The sequence below is a fragment of the Leucoraja erinacea genome, chromosome 4 (assembly GCF_028641065.1).
Source record: "Leucoraja erinacea ecotype New England chromosome 4, Leri_hhj_1, whole genome shotgun sequence".
NCBI lineage: Eukaryota > Metazoa > Chordata > Chondrichthyes > Rajiformes > Rajidae > Leucoraja > Leucoraja erinaceus.
The window spans coordinates 31,992,553-32,010,038 of NC_073380.1; the positions used below are offsets into that span (position 1 = coordinate 31,992,553).

Here is a 17,486-nt window from a genome sequence, read left to right on the forward strand (position 1 = left end):
CAATCCCTCCACAGATGCTGTATGACCTGCTGAGTTCCTCCAGCAATTTAGTTTTGCTCAAGATTCCAGCATATGCAGTTCCTTGTGAATTCTTAAAGTCAACTACACTTCTGTGAACAAGCCGTCAAGAATAGAGTAATCTATTGACTGAATTTTTCTACATTTGTTAAACACATACTAGTGTAAATATTTCCTTTCTTAAATTACTGTAGCTTAGGCATTTGAGTGCATCTTTTTAATATTTAAATACATGCATTTTAAGTTAAGCTGCAATTAATTCCATCTTATTTTATATTGAGTACATGTTATACAGTGATATTGAAAACAACTTGAAAATACTTATGTAACAATAGCTTCTATTCATGCTGCCACGCATTAAGCATTTTATTTTATAATTCAGGACACTTTAATCATATATTGATCAAGGGTCAAGAGTCAAGAGTGTTTTTATTATCAGAGGTCCTGAAATTAAACAATGACATTCTTAAGGGGCTGTCCACCTTGGGCGACCTAATTGGCGAGTTAAGAAGAGTTTAGGAGAGTTTGAAAAAATGTCATGTTGAAGACTTCCTTCGACTATGTAGAAGACCTCCTTCGACCTTCTTCGACTATGTTGAAGACTAGCTTTGACTAGCTACGACTAACTTCAGGAAAATTGGACACCGAATAGTGGAGAGCGAAGAAGACATCCTTCGGTCTCCTTCGACCTCCCTTCGACTTCCCTTCGACTATGATGAAGACTATCTACGATCTTTTGACTACCTTCGACTACCCTCGATTACCTACGACTAACATGCTGATCTACTACGACCTATTACGACTAAACCTACGAGTGAAAAAAGTATTGATTTTTCCCATGGCAACCTTTTTTTACTCGCGGCCATTTTTCAACATGTTGAAAAATACGGCATGACCTAGATGAGGCCTCGAGTACGTGGAGACTACTCTCAAGCATGAAGGAGAGTTACAAAGACCTCCTACGACCTCGTGTCGACCATGCTGTGAGTATGAGTCGAGGGCAAACTCGCCGAAACTCGCGGATTAGGTCGCCCAAGTGGGACAGCCCCTTAACTTGCAGCAGCACAACAGATATGTAAACACAGTACTCTGTAAACATCATAATAAACATCAAAAGGTTCAATACAAAATATTGATTCAAATGCTTCAAAATAATGCCATTTTGATCTTAATGTATGTATTTCTAAATTTCTCATGTAACATTGTTATATTTATCTTATTTCTTTACTTTTTTTGTATTTATCGTTCCTTACGACTACCATAAGGTAAAATATGGGGTTTTTGGGGGCATTTTGATATCACAAATCTGTGGTCAAAATACATCACTGCCTTTCAGATTTCTGTCAGTTTACATGCTGTTTAGCCCAAAGACAAATGTATTTACTATTATTAGTTAACTAATTATGAAATTAGCTGCAAATAGATACGTCTCCCACATCAAAAGGTCACACCTCATTTAAGATGGAAATCCTTGGATGAAATTATGTTGTTTCAATGAGACAATCCTAAAGGTCAATTGTATTTCTGCTGGTGAGCTGTCAAGTATAGAGCTACCTCTTGTCTGAATGCTTCCACGTCACATACCTATGCACATTTTAACTATTTCCTGCCTTAAATTAGCTATGCCACTTGAGTTTCATATTAATATTAAAGGAAGTTTACGTTGTTGAGCTACAATTAATTTCACCTTATTTTATGTTGAACGCATGTAATTACACATTTTGTATCTGTGAACGTTTATTAAGAGTCAAGAGTCAATTTAATTGTCATTTGGACCCCTTGAGGTCCAAACGAAATGCCGTTTCTGCAGCCATACATTACAAACAAATAGACCCAAGACACAACACAATTTACATTTTACATAAACATCCATCACATCGCTGTGATGGAAGGCCAATAAAACTTATGACACTTGAGTTTCTGGCGGTACACTAAATTATTTACTTTATAATTCACAAAACTATGAACATGTATTGATCAAAAACCTTCAAAGTAATCCAATAACCCAATAATCCAACCTGCGTCTACCACCTCCACTGACAGTACATTCCCGAAACCCAGCAGCCTTTGTGTAATAAACTTGCCCCTCAGAATCCTTTCAAATCTTTCCCCTCTCACCTTAAAGAATGCCATTTAATTTTTAATGTATGTACCCTAGGAAAAGAACTGTGACTATCTACCCTATCAATGTCTCTCCCTCATAATTTTCTTAAACCTATTAGGTCACCACTCAACCCCCTTCACTCCAGGGGAAACAATTCCAGCCTCCAAAACACTCATAGAGTCATAGAGTCAATAGAGTCCTTGCAGCTCAAGTTCTCCAGTCCAGACAATGTCCTTCTGAATCTTTTTTGCACCATTTCTGGCTTTATCACATCCATGGTAATGGGAACTGCGCACAATATTCCAAATACAGTCGAATATTATGGCCATGAGGGCAAGCCTGCGAAAGCCTTGGTCACTATTCTGTAGACCTGTGTTGTCACTTTTAGTGAACCATGTATTGTACCCCTAGGTCGCTCTGTTCAACAAATTCAACTCTTTCAGCTTTATGCGGCTTTCTCGTATTTCTCTATCATTAATCGTAATGAAAGTCTTGTATTCCAATAAAAATAGATTAAAAACATGTTAATGGCAGCATGTTAATTTAAATGATTTAAATTAATTTTATGTTCTACTATTTTACTCAAAGCCTTATCTCTTCCTTCTACTAAAAGCAGATTTTAAATTATCGACCGCAGCCCTCAGGTGAGCTCGTTTACAATTTATGTCAAAAAAACCACATGTGTGGTATCAGGTCTCCTATGCAAACTGATACAGATGTGTCAAATTCAACCATCAATTTACAATGGAATCATTAAAGGAAACTTCTGCAGAGAATAGAGTGGTTTATTCGAGTTTAATTTTGTCAATTGTTCCCTAACTGTTATACATGAAAGGTTCTTTAAGAGCAGAGACGTTCTCTTGATAAAACCTTGATTTTATGTAAAATATTGCTTCTCAATGATTAGAATTTATCATTAAGAAATAAATCAAGTTTTTTGTGTGTATTGGCTATTGAAGCAGAGGACAGTGTCTTTGTTCAATTTGATTTGGGTGAAAATTATCAAATCTTTGGTGTTTTTGGTTTTCAGCTTTGAGAAATATAACATCAAAGTATTTCCAAAGCAAAATGGAATCTCTATACTTAAGATTGTTCAAGACTTCGAGGCATATTCATGCTGTAGAAAAATGAATCTTCAAACACCAATGAATTTGAAATGATTCAGTCATAGTCATAGAGCAGGAAATAGGCCCTTCAGCTCCAATTGATCCATGCTGCCAAGATGCCCCATCTAAACTAGTCTCATGTGCCTGTGTTTGACCCATATCCCTCCAAACCTCCATTAACACGTTCCTGTGCAAATATCTTTTAAAATCTTTTAAATATTCATGTATTTGCCTCAATTACTTCCTCTGGCTGCTCCTTCCATATACCTTTCGACCTTTGTGTGGAAAATGTTGCCCCTTAGATTCCTATTAAATCTTTCCCCTCTCACCTTGAACCTTGCTCCTGACCTCTTTATCCCTAACCCAGGAAAAAGACTATGAATTCACCCCATCTATTAATTCATGATGTTATACACCGCTCTAAGATCAAACCATAGCCTCCTGTCCTCTAAAAGATAAAGTTCCAGCCTATATAACCTCTTCCTGTAGATCTGGCCCTCGTGTACTGGCAACATCCTGGTAAAATACCTTGCACTCTTTTCAGCTTAATGGCAAATTGCCTCTAGCAGGGTGACTAAATATTCCAATTGTGGCCTCAACAATGTCTTGTACAACTGGTTTGGTTCACCAACGTCTTGTACAACCTCATAGTTTCATAAAGTTTTAAACTTTCTCCATGGTGATTGGATAAAACTGACACATTAAAAAGAGAATATCAACTCATTAACTAAGTAGCATCTGTACAATTTAGGTGAGTTAATGATATCTAATTTAGTTTAGAGATACACTGTGGCCAACCGAGTCTGCACCGACCAGCGATCCCTGCACACCAACGCACTATTGCCAATTTACAATTTTACCTAAGTCAATTAACCTACAAACCTGTACATGTTTGGAATATGGGAGGAAGTCGGAGCACCCGGAGAAAACCTACGCAGGTCACAGGGAAAACGTACAGACAACACCCGTGGTCAGAATCAAACCCAGGTCTCTGGTGCGGTAAGACAGCAACTCTACTGCTGCATCACTGTGCATGCACATGGTAAATAAATGTATATTAATGATTTTTGAAAATAACTATAACAGGAATAGGAATGCTCACCTTCCGTTGGTTGTTTTATAATTAAATGTGGCCTCCTCTGACCAAAAGGTTTGCAAAATTAGATTGCTGACTATAACTTTAAATAAGATTCTATCAAAACAAGTAACATTTTCACAATCACTGCTAAAAAGGAGGATGATTAATAACATACGTAAAGCAACTGACAGAAAGAAAGTCATTATGACAGTCTGAAGGAGCCCAGAGGTGGAGTTTTCAATATCTGTCACTTAGCCTCATCTGTCTCGTGTTTTAATGTGTTTGGAAAGTAGCTTTGGGGTCAATGGAAGTGATTTTTCACCAAAATCAAACATACTATTTTACATTAACTTTTAAATATATTCCAGGAAATGTGGAATGTCTCCAAAAGAATTCCAGGAGATGTGTTTTCACTACACAATTATCTGATCCCTGGTAATGACGAAAATATTTCTCTATCCACCGAGCTTTACATGCATTGGTTCACTACCTTTCAGATGTCATATTAAAATATCTGTTTTTATAAAGTCCTTGCATGGATGTGTTTGGGTCCTGCTTGCAGCAGACTAAGTCAAAAGGTATATTCCAAGGGATAAGATACACATGCATTTGGATAGGTGGGCTGATTAGGGATAGTCTGCATAGTTTTGTATGTGGGAGATTGTGACTTACAAATCTGATTGAGATTTTAGAAGAAGTAACTAAAATGGTTGATGAGAGCAAAACCATTGATTGGTAAGTTTGCAGATAACACTAAAGACTTCAACAAGACCTTTGATAAGATTCCACATGGAAGCTGCTCTGGAAGGTTAGATCACATGGGATCCAGGAAGACCTAGGAGAGCTAGCCAGGAAGCATTTAGATGGATGAGGAGAGACCCCATTGAAATTAGTTTAGAAGGATGAGGGGACACCTCATTGAAACATCAAATAGTGAAAGGCCTGGATAGAGTGGATGTAAAGAGGATGTTTCCACTAGAGATAGAGTCTAGGGCCAGAGGCCAGAGCCTCAGAATAAAAGGACGTACCTTTAGGAAGAAGATGAGGAGGAATTTCTTTAGTCAAAGGGTGATATATCTGTGGAATTCAAATCCACAGAAGGCTGGGGAGGTCACGTCAGTAGATATTTTAAAGGCAGATTGATAGATTCTTGATTAGTACAGGTGTCAGGAGTTTTGGGGAGAAGGGAGGAGAACGAGGGTGAGAAGGAAAGATAGATTAGCCATGATTGAATGCCAGAGTACACCTGAAGGGCTGAATGGCCTAATTCTACTCCTATCATTTACGATTTTATGAGCTATCAGACTGGATAAAGAATTAGCTTCATGAAAGAAAGCAGAAGGTGATAGTGGGGTTATTTTTCAGACTGGAGGCCCAAGACTAGCGGAATCGGTGCTGGACCCATTACTGTTTGAGGCTTAGATCAATGATTTGAATGAGAATATACAAGATTAGTAAATTTGCAGATAACACTAAAGTGAGTGATATCGTAGATAGCAGAGATGGTTATCAAAATATACTGCAGGACCTTGATCAGTTGGGCAAGAGGGCTGAAGAATGATAAATTAATTTTAATGCAGATAAGTGCAAGATATTGTATTTTGGGAAGTCAAACCAGTACAGGACTTTCACAGTGAAAGGCCGAGCCCTGAAAAGAGTTGTAGAGCAGAGGGATCTTGAAGTGCAGGTACATAGTTCTTTGAAAGTGACATCACACATAGATAGGATTGTCAAGAAAGCTTTTGGTTCATTGGCCTTCATCAGTCAAGGTATTGAGTATCGAAGTTCGGATATTATGTTACAGTTGTACAAGATGATTGTGAGGCCGCATTTGGAGTATTGTGTTCAGTTTTGGTCACCTTGTTATAGGAACTACGACATTCAACTGTAAAGACTGCGGAGATGATTTACGAGGATGTTGCTTGGACTTGACGGTCTTAGCTACAGGGAGAAGTTGCATGTGAGAGGATAACCTGGTGGTTAAAATGACAATTTGCTTGACATCCTGAACCAGATGCAAGAAGATGAATTTCTGCAGGCAAATGAAGTCAAAGTGAAAGTCAAAAGCTTTTGATGTGGTCACAAAGGTCCTATCAGGTGGCGGTTCTGCTGCTCCTTGCGTTACCCATGGTGCATGGTGAAGATCATGTCCATTGTACCTATAGATAGACACAATCCTTGCTGTGGTTCAAGGGCCAGTTCTTTGGCCATTGGGAGGAATTGGTTTTGGAAATCCCTCGTGAGGAGTTTCCCTGTGGTGGGCAGTAGGGAGACCCTTGTGCTGATCATGAAATCATATTTTTTCTCATTTCTTGAGGATGCTTATGAATAATATAACTCTGGTATACCCTTGTGGAAGTGAATTTATGATTGAAGTTCCTCTCCACTGAGTTTGCTAACTTCGGCAGGAATTTCGCCTGTGAACCGCCTTGTTGTCAGTCAGAATGAGGTTAGACAGGCTTCTTTGCTTTTGGATGGAGCAAGGGGTGACTTTATCCAGGACAGAGGTATAGTCAAAGGTTTTTCAATTGTTTCTTGCTACAGCCACTGATTGCCTCTCTGTACTTGGTATGTTCATCATCCTTCTTGAATGCGATTTTAAAAGATCTGGAGTTACTCTCCAGATACCAGCAAGGCGGTGGGGGGACTGACGTGAGGGGGAGAACAAGGATGGATCTGGCGTGGGATACTTTGTACTTTGTAAGCACCCTTTATATGGTGACTATTTGCATACCTTGGGTATGCAAGCAAAGAATTTTACTGTGACTTGTCACATGCGACAATCAGAGATCACAGCTAGTCCACTCGACGCAAAAGCCATAGTAGGTCATGGGTGATCTTTAGCGCCATTTCCGTAACCGGCTTCCGCCTCCGCTCTAGTATCTTTGCTTTACTGACAGATTTTTCACTTTTAAAACTTTTCATATAACAAATGAATAAAGATAAAAAAGTCAATAATGCCTTACTTTTGATGAAATACAGTGAGCAAACGCGATAATTCCCGATATTTTGGATCTTTAAATCTCCACGGCAAATGTCCGCTAAGCACTTCCGCTGTTTTTGCACCTTCAGCTCCCTCTTGAATTTACCTTAGTTTCCATTTTGTTTTTGGACTGTAAATTTAGGTAGCTGTGCCTCACGGTCACCCCAACTGGCACAGTAAATTGCAGCTCAAAAACTGTCCGTTTTCGATGTTTTTAACGGGTGTGAAAGTGCGTGTTTTCCCATTCACTAACATCTACCGGAAGTGACGAGTATCCTCCAGTTATAATTTGTGGTCACGTGGATCAGGATCTACGCTCCAGTGACCTTTTGTGAAATCACCCTATTGCTATTATTTTACCAAATACCACACAAATCATCTTTTTGTTGGTCCCTCCTCTCGGCCTCTAGTGTAAACCCCCACATCGTCCTCTCTCTCTCTCTCTCTCTCTCTCTCTCTCTCTCGCTACTTTATCTCTCCTTCATTTCAGTCTCTCCGTCTGCCCACGTCTCCCCGACCCACCCGCTCCCTCTCTCTCTCCTCTCACAGCCTCGCGTTCTGACCCGCTTGTCCCCGCAGTTCTCTCTCTCCTCTCCCGATCTCTCTACCCTCTCCCTTGCTGTCTCTCGTTCTGACGCCGTCCTTTCCCTCGCTCTTCCCCCCTTCTCCTCCCCACTCTTTCCTTCTGTGACCTCTCTCCACTCCCCTCTGTTTCGCAGTGTCCACCCTCGCCTCTTCTTATTGTCCATTCTTCCCTCCCTCTCCCTTCTCTCCTCTCCCTCCCCTTCTCACTCCTCTCTCCTTCCCCATCTCTGTTCCTCTCTCTCCTTTCCACCCTTTCTCCCCCTTCCTCTCACCCTCCTCTCTCTCACCTTCCCTCCCTCTCTCTCCCCCTTTCTCACCGCCCTCTCCTCCCCTCTCTCCCCTTCCCTCCCTCTCTCTCTTCCCTCCCTCCTCTCTCTCTCTCCCTCCCTCCCTCTCTCCCTGCCTGCTCCATCTCCCTTCCTCCCATTCTCTCTCCGCTCTCTGTGACAAAGATCATAGATGTTCTGTGAGAAGATTCCTCGTGTGTTTGTTTACCCCTCTCTGCGCACATCCTGTCCCGGAGCTACGAATGCGAAGCATGAGCGGAGAAGCAGAGAGGGTTCATCTTTATAGTGAGGACAGTATCTCTCCGCTGGGAACAGCGTATTGTGCAGGGAGCGCCAGGACCAGTGTCACTGCCACGGGTGTCGTTTCCATTGGAAACGTTGTTACCGGCCGAGAGAGGTCGAAGATGGACTGTTAGCGCTGGGGCTGGTATCCCTACTGTGGGATTCCGGTAGCAGAGTTCCGTGTACTGAAACTCCACCCTGACTCAATAATTTGTTTTCTGGTTAGCAGAGTCTGTGTAGTGACAATGACAGTGTTAAACTCCAGATTGATTTAATAGTCTGCCTTCTGGTAGCAGAGTCTGTGAGTAGCAATGTTACAAAATTTTGAGATTTTAAAAGTCTAGTCTGTAATTTATCCCATCAGATAAAGCATAAAAAGAAGTTTAATTTGACACCCAATTCACTTTCATTTCTTCAGTATTAAAAAAGTTATGGCCATTTTCATACTCGGAAATTAGCATCTTGTTCCCTATTGCTTTTCCATTGACTTAACACAAAAGCTGGGATCGAGGACAGTCAAAAGCCCATAACTTTCTTAAAAATTAAGAGAACTGAAAGAAATTTTCAGTTATTATAGATTGATGCATTCTGAAACAAATATGAAACAATCTTACTTAGATGACTTGAAATTAAAGCATATAATTAGTTAGTTACCTAATTATAGCTAATTACAAAATTCAATTACTAGATCTAAACATAGAAACATAGAAATTAGGTGCAGAGTAGGCCATTCGGCCCTTTAAGCCTGCACCGCCATTCAATATGATCATGGCTGATCATCCAACTCAGTATCCCGTACCTGCCTGTGAGTACAGAGTGACTGTTTAGCACACGGGCTGGGACAGATTTTCAGCAATGCTTCAGGTATGTTTTGCAACATACCTATGACTAGCGCATGAAATAAGTAAACACTCTTGAGAATTAAGAGTACAACTATTAATTATTAGTGATCCTGGAAGTAGTATTGCATTTTAAAATGCTGAATAATACGTATTTACCTGCTTTCCCAATCTTATTTGTATTATCGATTTGGAAAATTCCTAAAATGCCACCAGTTCTTTGTGGGTGACGCCAGGATTCAAGTTTACATCTGCAACACGACCAGAATTGCAGATGCACCACCTAGTGGTCACAACTGGAATCTGCTACGTTTTAGAAGCCTGTTAATCGACTCAGCATGTAGATCTACAGTATGTGGTTAAGGAAGAGGTAACTGAAGGAGGGAAAAAATAACTTTGTTCTCCAACGTGACATTTGTGACAAAGGCTCCAACCTCCAACATTGAATGTCCATTCTCTCCACAGATCCTACCTGCCCTGCTGATTTCTTCCAGCACTTTGTATTTTGTACCGGGGTTCTGCATCTGCAGTTCCTTTTTGCACTCCCTGCACTCCCCCCTTAATTAAGGTAAGGGGGGAGTATGGGTGCCAGGGCAGTTTACTGTTCTGGATGTCAGATGTGGGAAGTCATGGAGTCTGATAGCCTTCCAGACGTCCACATCTGTGCCAGGTGCGTCGAGATGGGGCTCCTAATGGACCATATTAGGAACCTGGAGCAGCAACTCGATGACCTCTGTCTGGTCAGGGAGAGCGAGGAGGTCATAGAGAGGAGTTATAGAGAGGTGGTCACTTCAAGATCACAGGAGGCAGACGAGTGGGTCACGGTTAGGAGGGGCAAGGGGCAGAGCCACGGACTAGAGGCTGTACACCTTGACAATAAGTACTCCTGTTTGAGTACAGTTGGGGGGGGGGGACAGCCTACCTGGGGGTAGCGACAGCGACCGGGCCTCAGGCACCGAGACCGGCCTGTTGCTCAGAAGGGTAGGGAAAGGAAGAGGAAGACAATAATAATAGGGGACTCTATAGTTAGGGGGTCAGATAGGCGATTCTGTGGACGCGGTCAGGAGACCCGGATGGTAGTTTGCCTCCCTGGTGCCAGGGTCTGGGATGTGTCTGAACATGTCCAAGATATCCTGAAATGGGAGGGAGAGGACCCTGAGGTCGTGGTACATATAGGTACCAACGACATAGGTAGAAAAAGAGAAGAGGTCCTGAAAGGAGAATTTAGTGAGTTAGGAAAAGAGTTAAGGAGAAGGACCGCGAAGGTAACAATCTCAGGATTACTGCCTGTGCCACGCGACAGTGAGAGTAGGAATGGAGTGAGATGGAGGATAAATGCGTGCCTGAGGGACTGGTGCAGAGGGCAGGGATTCAAGTTTCTGGATCATTGGAACCTCTTTTGGGGAAGGTGGGACCTGTACAAAAATGACGCGTTGCACTTGAACCCGAGGGGAACCAATATCCTGGGGGGAGATTTGCAAAGGCTACTCGGGAGACTTTAAACTTGAACTGTTGGGGGGAGGGACTCAAATAGAGAAAGCTAGCAGTCAGTGTGTGAGGCAGGAGGCAGAGAATGGTAGCACTCAGACCCAACATGTAGGGGAGAAAGAAGAAAAAGATAATAAACAGAGAATAAGAGGTGGTGGATTTCTTAAATGTGTATATTTTAATGCTAGGCGCATTGTAAGAAAAGTGAATGAGCTTAGAGCCTGAATTGACACCTGGAAGTATGATGTTGTGGCGATTAGTGAAACATGGTTGCAGGATGGCTGTGATTGGAAACTAAATATTCCAGGATTTTGTTGCTTCAGGTGTGATAGAATTGGAGGGGCAAGAGGTGGAGGTGTTGCATTGCTTGTCAGGGAAGATATTACAGCAGTGCTTTGGCAGGATTGATTAGAGGGCTCGTCTAGGGAGGCTATTTGGGTGGAACTGAGAAATGGGAAAGGTGTAGCAACACTTATAGGGGTGTATTATAGACCGCCTAATGGGGAGCGAGAATTGGAAGAGCAAATATGTAAGGAGGTAGCAGATATTAGTAATAAGCACAAGGTAGTGATTGTGGGAGATTTCAATTTTCCACACATACACTGGGAAACACATTCTGTAAAAGGGCTGGATGGTTTGGAGTTTGTAAAATGTGTGCAGGATAGTTTTTTGTAGCAATACATAGAGGTACCTACTAGAGAAGGGGCAGTGCTGGACCTCCTGTTAGGAAATGAGACAGGTCAGGTGACTGAGGTATGTGTTGGGGAGCACTTCGGGTCCAGTGATCACAATACCATTAGTTTCAATATAATTATGGAAAAGGTCAGAACTGGACCAAGGGTTGAGATTTTTGATTGGAGAAAGGCTAACTTTGAGGGGATGCGAAAGGATTTAAAAGGAGTTTATGGGAAGGATGCAGTAGAGAAATGGAGGACATTTAAAGGTGAAATTTTAAGAGTACAGAATCTTTATGTCCTTGTTCGGTTGAAAGGAAAGAGTAATAATTGTAAAGAGCCATGGTTTTCAAGGCAAAGTGGACGCTTGGTTCAGAAAAGGAGAGAGATCTACAATAAATATAGGCAACATGGAGTAAATGAGGTGCTTGAGGAGTATAAAGAATGTAAAAAGAATCTTAAGAAAGAAATTAGAAAAGCTAAAAAAATATATGAGGTTGCTTTGGCAAGTAAGGTGAAAGTAAATCCAAAGGGTTTCTACAGCTATATTAATAACAAAAGGATAACGAGGGATAAAATTGGTCCATTAGAGAGTCAGAGTGGACAGCTATCTGCAGAGCCAAAAGAGATGGGGGAGATATTGAACAATTTATTTTCTTCGGTATTCACCAAGGAGAAGGATATTGAATTATGTGAGGTAGGGTAACAATGGAAACTATGAGGATCAAAGAAGTGGAAGTACTGACACTTTTGAAAAATATAAAAGTGGATAAGTCTCCAGTTCCTGACAGGATATTCGCTAGGACATTGAGGGAAGTTAGTGTAGAAATAGCAGGGGCTATGACAGAAATATTTCAAATGTCATTGGAAACGGGAATGGTGCTGGAGGATTGGCGTACTGCGCATGTTGTTCCATTGTTTAAAAAGGGTTCTAAGAGTAAACCTAGCAATTATAGACCTGTTGGTTTGACGTCAGTGGTGGGTAAATTAATGGAAAGGATACTCAGAGATAATATATATAATCATCTGGATAAACAGGGTCTGATTAGGAACATTCAACATGGATTTGTGCCTGGAAGGTCATGTTTGACTAATCTTTTTTGAAGAGGTTACTAGGGAAGTTGATGAGGGTAAAGCGGTGGATGTTGTCTATATGGACTTCAGTAAGGCCTTTGACAAGGTTCCACATGGAAGGTTGGTTAAGAAGGATCATTGTTGGGTATTACTAGTGGAGTAGCAAGATGGATTCAACAGTGGCTGAATGGGAGATACCAGAGAGTCATGGTGGATAACCGTTTGTCAGGTTGGAGGCCGATGACTAGTGGGGTGCCTCAGGGATCTGTGTTGGGTCCACTGTTGTTTGTCATATACATCAATGATCTGGATGATGGTGTGGTAAATTGGATTAGTAAGTATGCAGATGATACTAAGATAGGTGGTGTTGTGGATAATGAAGTAGATTTTCAAAGTCTACAGAGAGATTTAGGAAGAGTGGGCTGAAAGATAGCAGATGGAGTTTAATGCTGAGGTTCTATATTTTGGTAGGACAAATCAAAATAGGACGTACATGGTAAATGGTAACGAATTGAGGAATGCAGTAGAACAGAGGGATCGAGGAATAACTGTGCATAGTGTGTGCAACTGTGCATTCCCTGAAGGTGGAATCTCATGTAGATAGGGTGGTAAATAAAGCTTTTGGGTGTGCTGGCCTTTATAAATCAGAGCATTGAGTATAGAAGTTCGGATGTATGGTTAAAATTGTACACGGCATTGCAGAGGCCAATTCTGGAGTATGGTGTACTATTCTGGTCGCCAAATTATAGGAAGGATGTCAACAAAATAGAGAGAGTACAGAGGAGATTTATTAGAATGTTGCCTGGGTTTCAGCACCTAAGTTACAAAGAAAGGTTGAACAAGATAGGTCTTTATTCTAAGGAGCGCAGAAGGTTAAAGGGGGACTTGATAGAGGTCTTTAAAGTTATAAGAGGGATAGACAGAGTTGATGTGGATAAGCTTTTCCCACTGAGAGTAGGGAAGATTCAAACAAGGGGACATGACTTGAGAATGAAGGGACAGAAGTTTAGGGGTAACATGAGGGGGAACTTCTTTACTCAGAGAGTGGTAGCTGTGTGGTGTGAGCTTCCAGTGGAAGTAGTAGAGGCAGGTTCGATTTTACCATTTAAAAATAAATTGGATAGGTATATGGATGGGAAAGGAATGGAGGGTTATGGTCTGAGTGCAGGAAGATGGGACTAGGTGGGATCCTGTTGGAGGTGGCGAAAATGTCAGAGGATTATCTATTGAAAGTGACGGCGGGTAGGGTGGAAGGTGAGGACAAGGGGGAGTCTGTCCTTGTTACGAGTGGGGGGATGAGGAGTGAGAGCGGAGCTATGGAATATAGAAGAGACACTGGTGAGAGCCTCATCTATCCAGCATCTGCAGTTTTTTCTTAAACAAGGATAGACCAAGGGTCATCAAAGAGGAAGACAGTACTGCTCTCTGGTTGTGGTAGGATGATTCAGTTGCCTAATAACAGCTGGGAAGAAACTGTCCCCGAATCTGGTGGTGTGCTTTTTCACACTGCTATACCTTTTGCCTGATGGGAGAGGGGAGAAGGGGGAGTGGTCAGGTTGCGACTCATCCTTGATTATGTTGCTGGCCTTGCCGAGGCAATGTAAGGTGTAAATGGAGTCAATAGAAGGGAGGTTGGTTTGTGTGATGGTCTGGGCTGCATATACAATAATTCCTACCATAAATCCTTCGGACAACTGAGTCCATGCTGATTGTTGGTCACCCAAACACACTAGTTTTATGTTATCCAATTTGCTCATACATTTCTAACACACCAGATGCTAATGAATCTACAAACTTGGATGACTTTGGGATGTGGAAGGAAACTGGAGCACCTGGGGCAAAACCACACAGTTACAGGGAGAACATGCAAAACACCACATAGGTCAAGATTGAGACCGGGGTCTCTGGTGCTATGAGGTTGATTGTGTTTGGTTTTATGCTTCAATTCAATATTGTGCAGATGTTGTGTTTAACTTTTCGATATTCCAGAAATTTCGAATTGTTAGAAAAAAATTCAATATCATACACGATGAACATAAAAGGGCAGGAAAAAGCCTGCCTAACCTGGTGAAGCTTGAAACGTGGAGAAACAAGATTAGAAATATATTCTCTAAAATTTCTCATAGACATTCACACAAGTTCCAGTTATTATCATTCAAACAAGCGACCTGCTATAACTCAAGATGTTTTTCATTCACATGAACATGCCCTGCTCCGTTTTGAAGCCATCTAACAACCTATTCCAAAAATGGTAAACGTTCTACAAAAAAAAATACAAAAAGCAAAAAAAAAAATCAATTGTTTACTAACTGGTGATTCCCCGGCCCATTGCTCTCCAATAATATATTTAATGGACCCACTTGTGCAGAATCTAATTCTGTACTATTAAGAATATATTGTACTACAATTTATTGTGATATGATGTCACTTTGCAAAACAAGTTTTGTGAAAACTAATGGACTTGAATACAGCCTATAAGATTCATGGTCATAAACTAATCAATAATATGTGTTGCTCTGGAATGTATGCACATGGGTGACCATGTAGATTTCAAAAGTTCTGCAATGCTGAATTTAGTCCTGGGCACTGCACTGAGTTTGGAAGGGACCTCATTGAAATATACAGAATAGTGAAAGGCCTCTGATGTGGAGAAGATATTTCCACTAGTGGGAGAGTTTAGGACTAGAGGTCATAGCCTCAGAATTAAATGATGTTATTTTAGGAAGGAGATGATGAGAAATGTATCTAGGCAAAGGGTGATGATCTGTGGAAATCTTTGCCACAGAAGGCTGTGGAGGCCAAGTCAGTGGATATTTTTAAAACAGAGAAAGATAGATTCTTGATTAGTCCGGGTGTCAGGGGTTATGGGGAGAAGGTAGGAGAATGGGGTTAGGAGGAAGAGATAGATCAGCCATGATTGAATGGCGGAGTAGACGTGATCAGCAGAATGGCCTAATTCTACTCTGATCGCTTATGACCTTATGACCTTATGACTGCAGGTAGGGTGTTTCAGTCTTCAAAGCGGTAGAGTACAGCTTTGCCAGAACGATGCTGGAGCTAAAACGGTTAAATTGTCAGGACAGATTGCACAAACTACACATCCCTTCTGTATAAAATATTAAGGTGCTATAAATAGACACAAAATGCTGGTGTAACTCAGTGGGACTGGCATCATGTCCATAGTGAAGAAACGGGTGACGTTTCAGGTCAAGACCCTTCTTCATACTGAAGTCTGAAGTCTGAAGTCTGAGAAGGGTCTCGACTGAAACATCACCCATTCCTTCTTTCTGGAGATGCCGCCCACCCCGCCGAGTTACTCCTGCATTTTGTGTCTTTCTTCGATTTAAACCAGCATCTGCAGTTCTTCCTACACATTAAGGTCTATAGGATGTGGGACTGGGTGCTCAGGGAATAGAAGCCATCCTGTCTGATTTTGGGAGTCGTGGCAGAGTGGCACAAACGTTAAAATTAGCAAGATCATCCAAAGGGATGTCAGAGAGGACAGTTTTCACATAAAGGAAATCCATACTCTCATCCCCAGTGCTCCCTCCCAGAAAAAAAACAAAGTCCAAATCCAGGCATTGAAAAATTCAAAACTGAGGCATGTTGATTGCTTTTCTGCAGAGTTGTTATGGATAGATTGAGTTAAGATGCAGTACAGGCATTGTAATAGAATACAAAACATAGATAGCTGGAAGAACTTGGTAGGTCAGGCAGGATCTGTAGAGACAAAAGGAAAAAGCCAATGTTTTTGGTTAAGCCCTTTCATCAGGCCTGAGAAGGAAGGAAAAGGGTTGCTAGTACATACAGTAGCATATATCAGTATGAGCAGTTGGAATAATAATGGTGTTTAAGAAGGAACTGCAGATGCTGGAAAATCGAAGGTAGACAAAAGTGCTGAAGAAACTCAGCGGGTGCAGCAGCATCTATGGAGCGAAGGAAATAGGCAACGTGTGGGGCTGAAACCCTAGTAATGGGACAGAGACTGACATGTGATAGTTGGAACAAGATGGGAAAGGTTCACAAAATGAAAAGAAAACTACTTGGATGGATAGATGTGTGAGGGAGGAAAATACTGGGAGCATGGGTTACTAATTCATATAAAATTGAATGTGCAAACCAACTAGTATGCCAGATGCGGTTCTACCCATTCGCATATAGACCCTCTGTGGCAATGGAGGTCAATCATAGTTCATTGTGGGAGTGGGAAGGGGAGAGAAAAGGAGTGCAAAAAGAGTGGCCTCCAAAAGTGTCGTCTAGTCCACCCTTGGTTAGCCAGTGTAGAAAAGAACACGTGTGAGCACTTATTGCACTGAGCACTGACTGCAGTCGGTCAGGTTGGACGAGATGCAGGTGACTCATCTGGAAGAGTTGTTTAAGGCCCCTGGGTGGTAATGAGGGAGGAGGTGAAGGGACGGTTGTTACACCTCCTACTGTTACGGGGGCCGACTGGGTGGGGAGCGATGAACGGACCAGGGAGTCACAAAGAGAGTAATCCCTGCTGACAGCTGAAAAAGGGAATGTGGAATCATGTTGGAGCTGGCGAGAATAACAAGGATCATATATTGGTGAGGTGAAAGGTGAGGATCTAGTGCTGAAATATTGGGGGACAAGAGGGTGGGTCGTCGCACACATTTCCTTCATTTCCCTCAAGTCTGTTCGCAATATCCCCCTCCCTCTTCAAACTATGCGGGACAGGGTCAAGATACCGTTGACTTTAGGATGTCAGTGGAAGCAAGTTTTCTCTATACAACTTGATCTCCTGCAGGTGCACACTACCTATTATCGAGACGTACAAGTTATGAAGAAAGAAATTATATGCACGTAAGCCACTTTAGTTGCAGTCTGCTCGTTAGTGATCTACAATTGTCTCGATTCATATTTTAAGCAAGAATGGGCGCCTTTGAGATCAGTCGAAACTCAAGATACGTTTACCTGGTTGATAACATTCAGACTTTTAGATGGTGC

General features: G+C 41.7%; 1 protein-coding gene across 1 annotated transcript in view; it reads right to left on the minus strand.

The window, feature by feature from the left end:
* Positions 1–17,486, minus strand: part of LOC129696250 (tripartite motif-containing protein 54-like) — a 75,173-nt gene that overhangs the window by 4,989 nt on the left and 52,698 nt on the right. The window lies entirely within an intron of this gene.